A 13018-nucleotide genomic window follows, 5' to 3' on the forward strand; every position below is an offset into this window, starting at 1 on the left:
AACCCTGAGGCTATAAATTAGAGTTTTATGTTTGGTAGTTGATCGCTGACTGCCCAATAGCAAGGAATAGTTAAAAGTTCTATAAAAAAAAAAAAAAAAAAAAGTTGTAAATGGCTTGGTGGTTTCATGCTTTTCAGTTTGTGGTTATCTTATGTGCCCCTCATGTCATGTTTTTGTCAATATTTTTCTTTCACCTAAGAACTATAGCAAGTGGGAGGAAAAGTAACTTGCTTGAAAGAATGTAATTATACCAGAGATGCATTTTCATGTGGGAACCTTTATACTGCCTTCATGTAAATGAAGTTTACTATGGAAACCATAAGAGCTCTTCTGAGCAGAAGACTTTATCCCATGTTTCATGGGAAGCACTAGTTTGCTTCACTCTCTTCCCAGAAACGAGAGGTGCACGCACGGCGGCTGGAGCGGATCAGTTCTGTGGTGCTGTGGATGGGTTGCCTGGGGACTCCTGAGTGATGGTCTTGGGTGACAGAGTGCAGGATTCTCTGCACTTTCAGTAATGTGCAGGAATTAGAGCCACCTAAGTGGATAATCCTGTTTTAAGGTTTTTATTTTTTTCTTGGTAGGTTGTTACGTTCTTTCTTTTTTCCCCTAAGTCAGTGTGTTCTCAGGCATGCTCATTGACATTCACTTCATCTGAATGCTTATTTCTGGAGACGGAAACTACTGCGCAACAGATTTAAAACCAGTAAATTCTCAAGCCGTGCTGACAAACCTTTTGCACTACAGCGTAGTGCTCAGCATCCAGTAGTACCCTGGTGTGATGCAGACAGCGGTGCCGCAGCCTCTGCTGTTTGGGCTGTGGGGTTAGTCCTGTGGACTGTGGCTTCTGTGATCCACTTTTCTTCACCTGGTACAAGGAGAGACATAGATGGTTTTATTTCAAAGGCTCTGCGTTTCTGAGGTTTGTGTACAATTTTAAATATTTCTGTGATGTTTTCTGTTCTTCAAAGTTAATAATCTCTTGAAATACTGTTTCCTAATCAATTTGAATTATTGACGTTTTGGTCCTTAGTAGAAGGACTCTGGTACTTTTTGTCGCAGACAACCAGTTTAATGAATTATACCTTTGTATCTGTAAGGGAATAGGGAAATGAAAAAGAAATTTATAATTATACTGCATGGGGCTCAAAATGAAAAATAGCACATAGCCTTTTGTGTAGGCATATGCGCGCATAAGTGTGCATCTCCTTGTGTGCTTGTGGTGGCCTCTCTGGTAACATTTGGTGCGTTACCTTTCTCTGTGTAACATCTTCAAATTGTTATTCAGAGAGATATGTGCCTTCTGCTGTGGATTAGAGGACTTTTTTGGGTGGATCACAAAGCTTACAGCTGCAGTTAGCATGGCTTGCTCTTAAGTTTGGTCTTGTGCGTTGGGTTATGGGCAAGTGGAGCTGTTGGCAATCCAGTTGGAGGAGGTGGCATTATGTACCCCCTCACTTATCCTTTGCTTTGTGCACTGCTCTGAGTGCTCTGTGCTCACTGTTGGCTCGTGTCCCACTGCTGTCAGTCTTGTCGTGCTCCCTCAGCCACTGCCACACCCTGTGCATCCCTTCTGCTGCCGCCACAGGACCAGGGCATTGGGATGTTGTGCCTCCCTCAGGCTTTCACATCCACCTGCTCTCTGGCATTCCTGCTGCCACCTGCGGTGGAGTTCCATGGAGCTCTGCCTGCTTCCCTTTCTGCTTTTTTTTTTCCCTTTCTTCTCTTTTCATCTTTGTTAACGCACAGTGTGACTCTCACTGACTACTGGTGAGTAATCGTTCAGTCCATGGTTGACTGTCTGATGGGGAATTCCTCCTGGGCTGGATTTGTAATCTGAGGCTGAAGTGCTTTCAATGCATGAGGTTGTATTATTTCATGTTACAAAGCCAATCTGTTTAAATGTGTAGAGTGCCACTTAGATTGGTTTGCCTTACTGAGTAGCTATGGCTGATGTGGCTTAGTAAGTGAAGATTTTCAACAATGAAGTGTCTTTGGGCAAGGTGTGAAATAGGTATTGCTTAGGTATTGCTATCATACCTGCAATACCTTGCTATCATATAATACCTTAGGTATTGCTATCATTCTCCATATTGATTGGTGAATGAGAAGCTGGTAAAATGGCTTGTGTTTTCTAACTGGGGACAGCAGTTCTTCAGTTTACTTCCTGTCTGTTGTGCTGTCAGCCTCCCTATCGCTGTTGGTGTGATAGCTGAAGGCTTAAAAATGTATTTGTGAAAGCAAGAATTCGTTGCATTTCAAATAAATTGCTATTTTTCTTATAAATAGAAGATCAGACCTAAAGGTTAGACTATCTTCAAAGTGGCGGTAAAAATATGTTTAAGACCCCATTCTGTTCTCTGCTATCACAAGACAAGATGACTTGTAAATTGCCTTGCATGAAAGTGAGTTTGATTTAAGGTATTAATAAAATCTAAATTTGTGCGTTCTTGCTGTGGGGACTGAAGATTTTAATTTAGTGAAATGCCAGAACAGGTTTCTTTGTACGCAGTTTGATGAGTGTTATGTGAGAACTCCATCCTACTAAATTAGGGCAGACATCTATATTACACTGTTTACAAACTGCTATGATTAAAACCTGTTAAATTTCATATTTAATATTCAGTCATCTTTGAGCAGAAACGTCGTCTAGATTTCGCCTCAGCACTGATTCTTGTGTTAAAACAGATGTAATGGCAAAAGCTAATCTGAGTGGTAGCGAGAAGCCTGGCATGTGGCAGGGAGGGCATGTATGGTGACGGCCTGAACGAGAGCCTGGTGCCACCATTGTCTTTACTATGCTAAACGGAAAGGGTATGAATTTGTCACTTTAATGTAGAGCTGTGTTTTTACAGGCAGCAAGAAGTAATTTAAACATTTTTATTTTAAAATGCTAATCTAAAAGTCAAGTGTCTTTGCAAAGAAAGACTTTGCGGCGCTGAAGCATTTGGGCTCTTAATTCCCATGCACTGCTTCCAGTGACAGGGATTCCTGTCCTTGAAATGTGTGTGGGAATTGTAGGCGCAGGCTTCAACATAAAGAAACCATTGGTCCAAAGAATAAATAAATATTAAATGTGCTTACATTTTGTAAATACACTTTTCCATCAGTGCCTAAATTCAGCCCCGGTTGCAGATATTTTATAACCTGATGGCATCAGAAGGTCCTGAATGGTAGTTGTCAAGCATAGATATTGCTACTCTTTTTAGTATCTTACTACTTCAGTTTTCTTCATCTCTCTCTTAACATGTCAAATAAGAATGTAGGAGATGTCAGGAGAATATGATAATAATTATTTTTTAAAGCAATGTTTTGACTTAAAAATAATGTTAAAACAATCATGTTTAAACAATTCATAATGCAAGCATCTGGGGAGATTCGTTGCTAATTAAAAAGAAAAGCAAATTAAATATATTCTGCATACTTGTTTGATCCAGTTTGCTGCTCTTTTATATCTCTAGGTACTTCGATACAAATTTCATTTTGAATGAAAGAAGGAAATGAGCTTGCTGATACTGCCCCATATGTGTTCATACAACGAGGTGATGCTGGCAAAGTTATTTCAAGTGTTATATTCTCAACTATTGCAAATTTGGTTATCGATTCTTTTCAATTAATAAAGAAACAGTAAGAATGTAGGGCTTACAAAGTGTTCTGGAAATAACCCCTCTTTCTTTCTTTCTTTCTTCTTTCTTTCTTCTTTTTTTTTAAAGGCATTTTTAAAATTGCCAATACTCTCAAATGATAATACCAGCTGGAGTATGACTGTCTCATTCAGGGTGTAGTAGGGTGATTGGCAGGCTCTGCTATTTAGCTGTCCACAGCTGAGCTGCAGGGGTTGAGAGGCACTGGCAGGGCTGCATGTAAAAGTTTCTGCTGTGTTTGCCAACTGTGCTCTTGGCTCCAGCTGACATTACGCAGCTCTCGGTTCCAAAGCACGCTCGTTTGCCAAATTCTACCTAAAAATTTATTCTGAAATTCCTAATTAAATAAAACCTTTGATGTTTATTTTATGTCTTAGAAAGGCATGCCTTCGTTCACAGTGGATTCTGCTTTGGTGGAAATACAAATGAAAATTAAAAAAGCCCAGTGTGGATTAAAAAGCTATAACTGGTATTAGCAAAGAAATTGACTCTTGGAGGTAGAGTGCAAGCTTCAGTTTCTTGTAGTATTTAAATTATGGGACTTTACCATGTTCTTCCCTGCAATTCTTTGCATGCATATGTTTTTATATTTCGAATGTTGTGAAAATTGTTCTACTTTGAATGATAATTGCATATACAATTTGGTTGATTTTTTTCCACTATATAGCAAGATAGCTACCTTACTGTTGCCACAAGCTAAAGTTATCAGTTGCGTGATAAAGGTATAATTTATGCCAAACCAGTCTAGAAGCTTTTTCAGAAGACTGATAACAACTGCTTTTATACATATTGCTATGTAAAATGCTTATTAATGTTAGCAGATGTTGCACTTTAATCCCCCAGAATGATTGTTTGGTAGCAGCAGGAGATTTATTAAGCTTGAGTTGTGTGAAATTGTGTGTGCATAAGCTGCTATTTAGATTGTAAAAATGCCATTGAAAACTGTTAAAAAGTTCTAACTGTAATTGGCAGAGAGGTATTAGCTGTTCTAAAAGAAGTGTATGTATACGGTTGGCCTGTGTGCTGTAACCTCTTTTATCATTTATCTTCTTGTATTAATGTCACTGAATTATTAATTCATGAGCAGGGTTGGATAGGGTGAAGGCACTATTTAAATGTGTGGCACATGTATTCTTATCGCTGTAGACTTGAAAAGAGTCATTTTGTGTTATCTATAAAATGGAAAGGACATTTAAAATTTCATTTACAGTAATCCACTTCACTTCCCAGTAAAACACCTAGATTATTGCTACCGTAATATAATGTTCATATTTAAATTTTGTAATCTTTCCACTCTGTTCACTTATAAATATTGTTGATAGACAAATGTAGACTTTTTTTCTCTTTTTAGTTACACTTAGAGTTCATGAGCTGGAGCAGAACATACAAAAAGCAAGATTTTATTAAAAAAAAAAGAAGAGAGAATTCCTTTCTTTTCTGGTAAAAAACTATAGATAAAAGCCATCAAGTGTTTGTAATCAGGAAAGGCTAACTAAGCTATCATTTAAAACCATAACCTAACCCAATTAAAGAAAAAACAATATTTTTTTCAAAGTAGAGATGTCTGTCACGTTGAGCTAACGAGACCTGCATTATTTACAAGAAACTGTAAACGTGTGACAGAGTTCTTAGTCTGCTAGATAAAACCATGTAACGTTAGAGGGCTTGTGTTCATTTGATGCTCTAACTTCTAACTTTACCAGTGATATGTGGAATATGAAATATATATTTTATATATTTATATTATACATATATATATATACAAAAATATATTAAATATGTAATGTTTTCTTTCACTCCACTGAATAATTTTCCATTCATTCTTTTATGAAATTATTTGAGTGAAAGTGACTGAGTGATCCTGTATCCTCAAACACTCGCTGTGGCTGTTACAGCGGTGCTGGAGATGACCTACATTCCATTTTGTTTAATGATGAGAATATATCACTTCACAGTTCCCTTTCCACGGTGCATGGCCCAGACCTTAACTATTTCCAAAATACGTTTTTTTTTTTTTTCCTTCACAGGGAAGAGGAAACACTACGTAAGATGGTAGGGAGGTGTGCCAGTTTTAGACAGTGGTACATGCAAGCAGTAGGAACTTTTCTGTGAAATTATTATTTAGAGTTCTTTTTGCTTGTAACTGCTCCAAGTTTAATCATTGTAGTTTTTCAACTTAACCTTTTTACAAAGGGAATTTAAAAGTTGACTGAAATAGCTTTGTATTTTCCCATTATAGTACAAACAAATAAAAATGCCCATGGCTTACCTCAATTCAGTGACTGGTATTCATCCAGTTGCCTTGCTCAGTGAAGAATAGTCATGTAAATGCTCATTGCTCATTAAATTCTACAATAAAATACTTTTAACTGTAGTTGTGCCATTAGGTAGCTTTGTAGAACCAGTAGCAGAGATGGGCTCTTCATGGGGGTTGGACTCGATGATCTCTGGAGGTCCCTTCCAACTCCTACAATTCTGTGATTCTGTGATTTATTTGCAGAATCAAGGACTTTTTGTTAAGATACTGAAGATTCTATGATTATCCACACCCATCGCATATGTTTCATGCAGTCTTGGTGATATGTAAGCAGTAGTGGGGCAGAGCGTATGTATTTGTGTGTAGATGCAAGGAAGCATTAGTGCTGTCTACACAACACTGGCGTATTTGACTTTTGAGTGATTATTTCTTTTCTTGATTTTGCTGTGCGTGTGTGTTAGAAAAGCTAATTATAAGTGAAGGAAAAAAGATAGTTGATTATTTTTATTTCACAGGTTTTGAGATTTAAGCTTCCTAACTTTAAGTGCTACTGGTATAAAGAAAAATCTAGTAGGTCTTCTGCCAGTGTTTGCTTTATCTGTGTGTAAGTCTTCCAAAGGGCTATATAAGTTCAGAGACATTTCTACCTGTAAATCTTGCTTACCTGGAGAATTTCAGATGTGTTTAAAAAGTAGTTGGAAGACCTTTCTTGGTTGATATTTCTTTCAAAGATGACACAGTTGAACCGCCTGCAATTTCTTTCCCTCTTCTGTTGTCAGCATTTCAGATTTTGATAATGCTATGGCTCATGACTGTGATTTGGAGATAATTGTACGCAGCACTTTGCAGATTTCTCTGCCACCTTTTAATGACTAAATGGTTTGTCACATACATGAGAGATAAGGCATTATGAAGTGTTTGTTGTTGGCTTTTTTTGGAACTAATATGTAGACTTCTGGAGCTTTTGACTGTCAGGCTGCTGATTTGAAAATAAATAAATAAATAAAAAGGCAAACAACCTAAACTGATTAACATATCACACAAAACACAAACAAAGCTAGTGACATATCAAGAAGGGATTATTTGAAAGAAGAACAGTTCTCAAGTACAGCGTGCTTTAAAACTTAATTATAAGTATGTATCATTGAAATAGTCTTACAGCAAATGCACTATTGTGATGCTATAGTAAAGGCTAATACTTGAGAAAATGATGAAAGAAAAGGTATTTGAAAGTACCTTTCTCCTACTGTCTGTATTTAGCCAGAGGCTTTTTCACATTTCTTTGCAAACTCGTCTGATATATTTTATCCTGGATTACCTCATTGCTCCCAAGAAATCCTTTTTGGTAATATTGATAACCTAATATGTGACAGATTTTTGGTCATTATTATTTCATTTAGTGGTCATATATATAGACCAAGAGGGAATCTGAATATTGATTCACTGAATGGCAAGTAACAGTGATTTATGAGTCACGGATTCAGTGCAGTGAGCCAAACACAGCGGAGATTACATCTTATGTGCCACCATTGATTTTGTTTCATATTTCGCTGCACAGTGATTAGGCCAGGGCCTCACAGATGTTGACATTGGAACCACATTCCTCTGTAAGCATAAAATATACTGCAAATTACACCTACTGTGCTGTGTACATATTTATTTACCACCTGCTTCTGATTTTGAAAAAATGATAAATACTTTGTACTTCTGGATGAGCTGGTATTTTTATGGTGACATCAAAAGATTTTGACAGAATTTTTAAAAGTAATCAAAAGGGACTTTGCTGTCCATACAGTTCTTTCAAAACTTGAATGGTGTCATTTATATTGAATGCAGACTGTATATACTGACCTTAAGTTCCACTGATAGAAAATAAGGTACTTTAAAATGGATGCTATTGCAGGCCTTTATTAATCATGATGATATTCTTTGGGTATATGCAGAAATGCAGTCATTTCGGGGAACTGGTGCTCCCAAATAGAGATTTGCACATGACAAAAACCAGCAACCGTGTACTGGAGCTGAACAACTCTCTTAGCCTGAGTTAAAATTCCATGCTCTTGTCGACATGAGACCACAGCTTGTTTTTGGAAGTTAGTAAACCAAGTACATGTTACTCATGGCAATCTGAGAATCTAATGAGTGTGTTCCGCCTCCATGTCAGCTGTACAAAGTGTATCTGAGCCCAGTTGTCTGCTGGTGCCCAGCAATGGAAGGTTGGAAGGCAGATGAGGCCCCCTGCCACCCCAGCACTTGACCACACAGGCCAGAGGTCTGTTGGGGCCTGTCGGACTGCTGCCTCGACTTGCTTCCACATTGGTTTGCTTTGTCAGTCTGCTTCCACTACAGACAAGCGCTCTGCTGTGAAAAATGCTGGATGGGGCTGGGGGAGAGATCGGCTAAGTGGCATAACAGCTTTAAGAAATATGGGCCTTTGCAAAGCCTTGTCAAGGCTGTCAGCGAACAGTTTACTGTCTTACAAGACTGTGGTGTCTTTGGTTGATGTTAGTGCAGTGATTTTTTTCACGAGAAAGGAATGATATCTTTTAATATAAATAGATTATTTTGAGGATCTCTCTTTTGTGAGTAGTTTGAAAAGCCTTTGAATTTTCTTCAGCTGTTACGATTACTGCTTTCAGATTGTCATCTGGTTCTCTGTGTGTTTTTTATAGCTATTCATTATTTTCTTGTTTATTCTTGATGTTCATAAAGTCTGTACTACGCAGGTTTGAAAATGAGAGCTATTTGTTTTACAGTTTAATGAAGAGAAGGGCAAACAGCCTCAGACTGTGCCTCTGGTGTCCAAAGCGATCAGCATATTTAACATGCTCAGCGTGACACTCAGATATTACAGCCGATAAGGGTTGTAATTGACTTGCAGCATCTCTTTCCCTCCCCCGCTCTTTGGATACTGGGGATTTATCTCGGAGACCCCAGGAAGATCTCATGACACAGAGGGCAGCAGTGTTAAAAAAGGTTTTACCTTAGCTGTTTGAACTGACATGGTACTGCTCAATCAGACCACCTCAATTCAAATGAAATACAGGAAATTTGTAATGAGGATTGAGTGACACCCCTACCCCCTTCTTATTCAGGAGCATTTAGCAAAAGCAGAAAAGAGAAATTGAGTCTTGGCAAAAGGAGAGTGCCTGAAGCCAAAAAAAGCCATTCTTATTAGTGCTAGCAAAGGTTTACTTTGCTGGCTTATTGAATGAAAACTCCCTAGAGTGTCCAAGCTTTATCCTGTGTTAACAAGACGGGGCAAAGCAGCCTTGTTCAGAATGGAGCTTGGGTAGGATGTCTGTAAAGCACAAGAGTGAGTCCAAGCTGGGCTAAATGAGAAAGAAAAATCTTCATTTCTTCCTCTTAAATCCTATTTATTTTCTCTGTGAATGAATGAGGTAGACCACTGAGCTGCAGTGTACTGATGGACTGAATTCTTGTCTTGCACTGTTAAAGTCGTGTCAGTGCACTGTTTAGTGTCCAGTCTTGCATAGCTAGGTCTCGTGTTTTGGATAATCTGCTGTTCTCATTAACTGGGAACCCAGAATTGGTGAGGGTGGGCATTTTTGTGTTAATTCTAAGTTTAAGATACAACTGTTTATTGCACACTATTTCAGGCTTTCCTCCAGTGAGGAGATGTCACTTCAGAGCACAAGGCAGCTAAATGCATAGAAATCTCTGTTTCTGTTTTAAGATTGTATGACCTTGGGCAAGTCATGTTCATTATTGTGCTGTTCCCTTCCCTGATACATATTCCTTCCATGCAGCTTGGGAAGAGTTGTTTTGGGTTAAAAATCCAGTGTTCAAAATGTTAATTAATGGGGGCTCTTGAATACAGAGTGGAAGATAAGGCTCTGGTACATTTTTAGCATTGAGTTGCTTTTAATGGAAAATAAATGTTAATTAATGGCAGGTTTAGCCTTTCCTTTCTTCTCTCAACGTGTGACTTGTTTAATTGGAACTGATCAGGTATTGATTCTTTATCATAGCTGCCACAAATACGCTAACTAAAGCAGTATGGGGTCTTGCTTGACCTCAGTTTTGTTTTGTTTTTCCAAGACTTTGAAGTCTTGAAAATGTTATGCAATCTGATCCTGTAGCCCTAATGTGAAAGTTATTCAAAAGTTGGCTTACATTAATAACCTTATTGAGAATTGGGGAGTAACTAATTGTATATATCTGTAAGTATGTTAAATGTAACAAACTAGACCTAGTTCTTTGTCAGTCTGTTCTTGTAAGTGCTTATAATGCTATGTATCTTGGATCATAGTCTCATTCTATTATTTTACTAGAGTAGCTTAGAAGCTTTTACTAATCACACTGCACTAATTGAATTCTCATGTTACAGACTACAAGTTTAACTTTTTTTTTTTTTTTTTTTTTTTTGATTGGGAAGGTCTCATGATGGGAAGGCACATGGACACATGATTTCCCAGGAGACAGTGCAGTTTATTATAATGTATGAATATATATCTACTCAAACATGCCTCTTCTTCCCCCTCCTTTCCACTGCAGAATGTCTCAGATATAATACAGAATTACTTCGTTTCATAAACTGGGTTATGAAAGGCTGTGGGAGTGTTGCATATGTGGCAAGGTAGGTCATACAAGATTTATAAGGAGCACTAGCTGGCTTGTGCTCAGCATGTATAAGCTGTATGGCTGTGGCTGCCATTCCTTACTTCGCTGTGCACCATTGTCAGTAAAGCTAGTGTAATTCTTATTTGTGTAATAGAGACATTAGAGCTTAACTAAGATTGCAAGCGCTTTGTAGTTTCTAAGACCGTTTGGAAAATTAAACACTATGTTGTGAAATACATCACTGTTAGTCTGAAAGACTTTTAGCTAGAGGAAAACATACTTGCTTAGCTGGAGGCATCTCTGCAGTCCTGTTTGGCTTAATTGCCTTAAAAGCTTGGAACTGGAGGGGAAAGACAGCTCTTAAGCATGCTGTGTCAGTTGTCCGGAAGCTCTTAAAAGACCCTTTTTTTGGCTTTTGAAAATAAAGTCTTGGGAAGGTTAAACAGAGTAGAGTTGGGAAGTGGCAGTCCTTTAGAGGCCTTTCTCTTCTAAGATGAAAGTATTTCAAGGACTATGCTTGGAGCAGCTTTCTCTTATCTCTGGGGTGCTCTTGAGAGCAAGCTTGTGGGGAGGGAGCTGGCTGGCAGTGGCACGTATTCTGCAACACTGTTTTGTCTGTAAGAAGTTTTAGAAGTACTGAGGAACAAGGCAGCAAGGCAAGGTGCTAAGATGTTGGGGACTTGGAGCACGGTTTATGGATACAGTATTAAGAGATGCCCAGTACCTTTGCAGTGTGCAGGTCTGAACATCAACTCTACCATTACTGATCTAGCCTCCTTTAACAGCACATATGCAAAGGAACTTAACAAAGTGAACCTTTCTGTTAGCAGCAGTCTTTTTGTTTTCCTGTCAGAGACCACAGCATGGCCCAGAGGTAGAGATTTAAGTTACAACTGAAATTTTCTGTGCAGCTTTTATTGCTCTCTGAAATTCAAGCAACCTTTTCCTCTAGGGAGTCTCTCTCTGCTCCACCCACAAGCCCGAGCAGTCAGTGATCCAGAGAAAAGGTTTATTAAGGTCTGAGGGGAAATAAGTTATTTGCGCAGGATAGCCACTTGCCATTGTCTACTTCTGTTTACAGAGAAGTAACTTAATATGGCTTTTCCTGGTGCTGCTTGTTTGGTTTGGGATTTGTTGTTGTTGTTAGGTTCCACTGACAGTCTCCGTATCTCTGACAGATGCATAGTCAGGAAGACACGAGTGACGGCAGCGTCTGGAGTCAAAGTGGGCTTTGGCTCCAGCTCATGTCTGGGTACCTTTTTCAGGGTTAGTCTTTGCTGTGTTGATAAATAGCTGGTCCAGGATGGTAGCAGTGCACATTTGTTTGAAGGCACAGAGAGCTACTCAAGTAGATAGGTTGCATTAAAAATTGTTCACTGGGAAGTAGTTAATTTTTAGTAAGAAAAAAACAAAACTAAAACCTGTTTCCTCTGTTTTAAAACATTGACAAATTTATTTTTGCTTTTTTAGAAAAACGTGTCATTGGTTACAGGCAGGTTAGTTTATTTTGAATTCTATTTGGAGCAGCGTGCTGTGTTGAATTTTATGTCTGTATGCTACGGCAATCTAGAGAGAACAATACATTGCACAGAGTACATACGTTTGTCCTAAAAGTAATTTGCACTTATTCCTAGTTGAACAGTTTTTGCTGACTTTGATATGACAAAACCATCAATATGCTTTCAGAAACATTTCTTATTAGAATAGTTAAAGTTAGTGGGTTTACAAGGTCAGAAGAAACAAATAACAAAACAAAAAAGCAAGTATTTGCCGTGAATTTTGCAGCTGTTTCCTGGGAAGATCTTAGATGCTTCTGGTGCTGCTCTGATTTTTGCTTTTGTTTTTAACACAATGCTTCCGTATTCCTCCCAGATAAAGAAACCACAAGATGCAATGAGGTGAAGGATGCTAAAGTGCAGGTATGTCACTATCCGCTTGAAGGTGAAAGAAGATATCTCAGAATCTGGGAATGCAGCTGTATGTTGTGGAAATTATGCTAAAAATGGAGTCTCAGGAAGTCAAAATCTTCTGGTCAGCCTGGGAGCAATCAGGAGACTGGCAATTTCAGATGTAGCCATTATTGTTCCTCATTTATTCTCTTGGATTATTCTGATTGCTTACTGAATTTATACTGATTAGTCTGTAGCGTCTGTGAAGTAATTCTGTGACTTTTCCTTTGAGTGCTACAGGTTAAAAAATAATTTGGGTTGTTCCCAAGCTTTAGCCAAACTATCTTCGGGCATGGTGGGTTTGCTTGTTTTTGTTGTAATTTCTGGTGAATGCAGCGCATCCTTTGCAGATTTTTAGATGTGTATTTTTTTTTCAGTTGCAAAATGCTCTCAGCCCAATGTGAAAGGTCTAGAGATACAATATGAGTCTCTTCATGACTGCTTCTGGTTGTCCTATAGCAGATGGTGTCTCACCCTCTGAGTTGAGGGTGCAGCTTTTACCTGCAGACACATGGGACTGTGCCAAGGAGAACCCTCCAACTGACCTGCCCTAACACACCCGCTTGCTGTTGCGTGCTGTTTGT

General features: G+C 38.5%; 1 protein-coding gene across 3 annotated transcripts in view; it reads left to right on the forward strand.

Moving 5' to 3' along the window:
• Positions 1-13018, forward strand: part of ADGRL2 (adhesion G protein-coupled receptor L2) — a 155794-nt gene that overhangs the window by 14745 nt on the left and 128031 nt on the right. The window contains exon 1 of one of the 3 annotated variants that reach the window (XM_052667097.1): positions 12390-12404. The exons of the other annotated variants lie outside the window; for them this stretch is intronic. The gene's annotated coding sequence lies outside the window, so the exon portion shown is untranslated. Of the gene's footprint in view, positions 1-12389; positions 12405-13018 lie in introns of those variants that run through there. 3 annotated transcript variants of the gene reach the window in all.

The sequence above is a fragment of the Tympanuchus pallidicinctus genome, unplaced genomic scaffold (assembly GCF_026119805.1).
Source record: "Tympanuchus pallidicinctus isolate F22 unplaced genomic scaffold, pur_lepc_1.0 scaffold7, whole genome shotgun sequence".
Taxonomy (NCBI): Eukaryota; Metazoa; Chordata; class Aves; order Galliformes; family Phasianidae; genus Tympanuchus; species Tympanuchus pallidicinctus.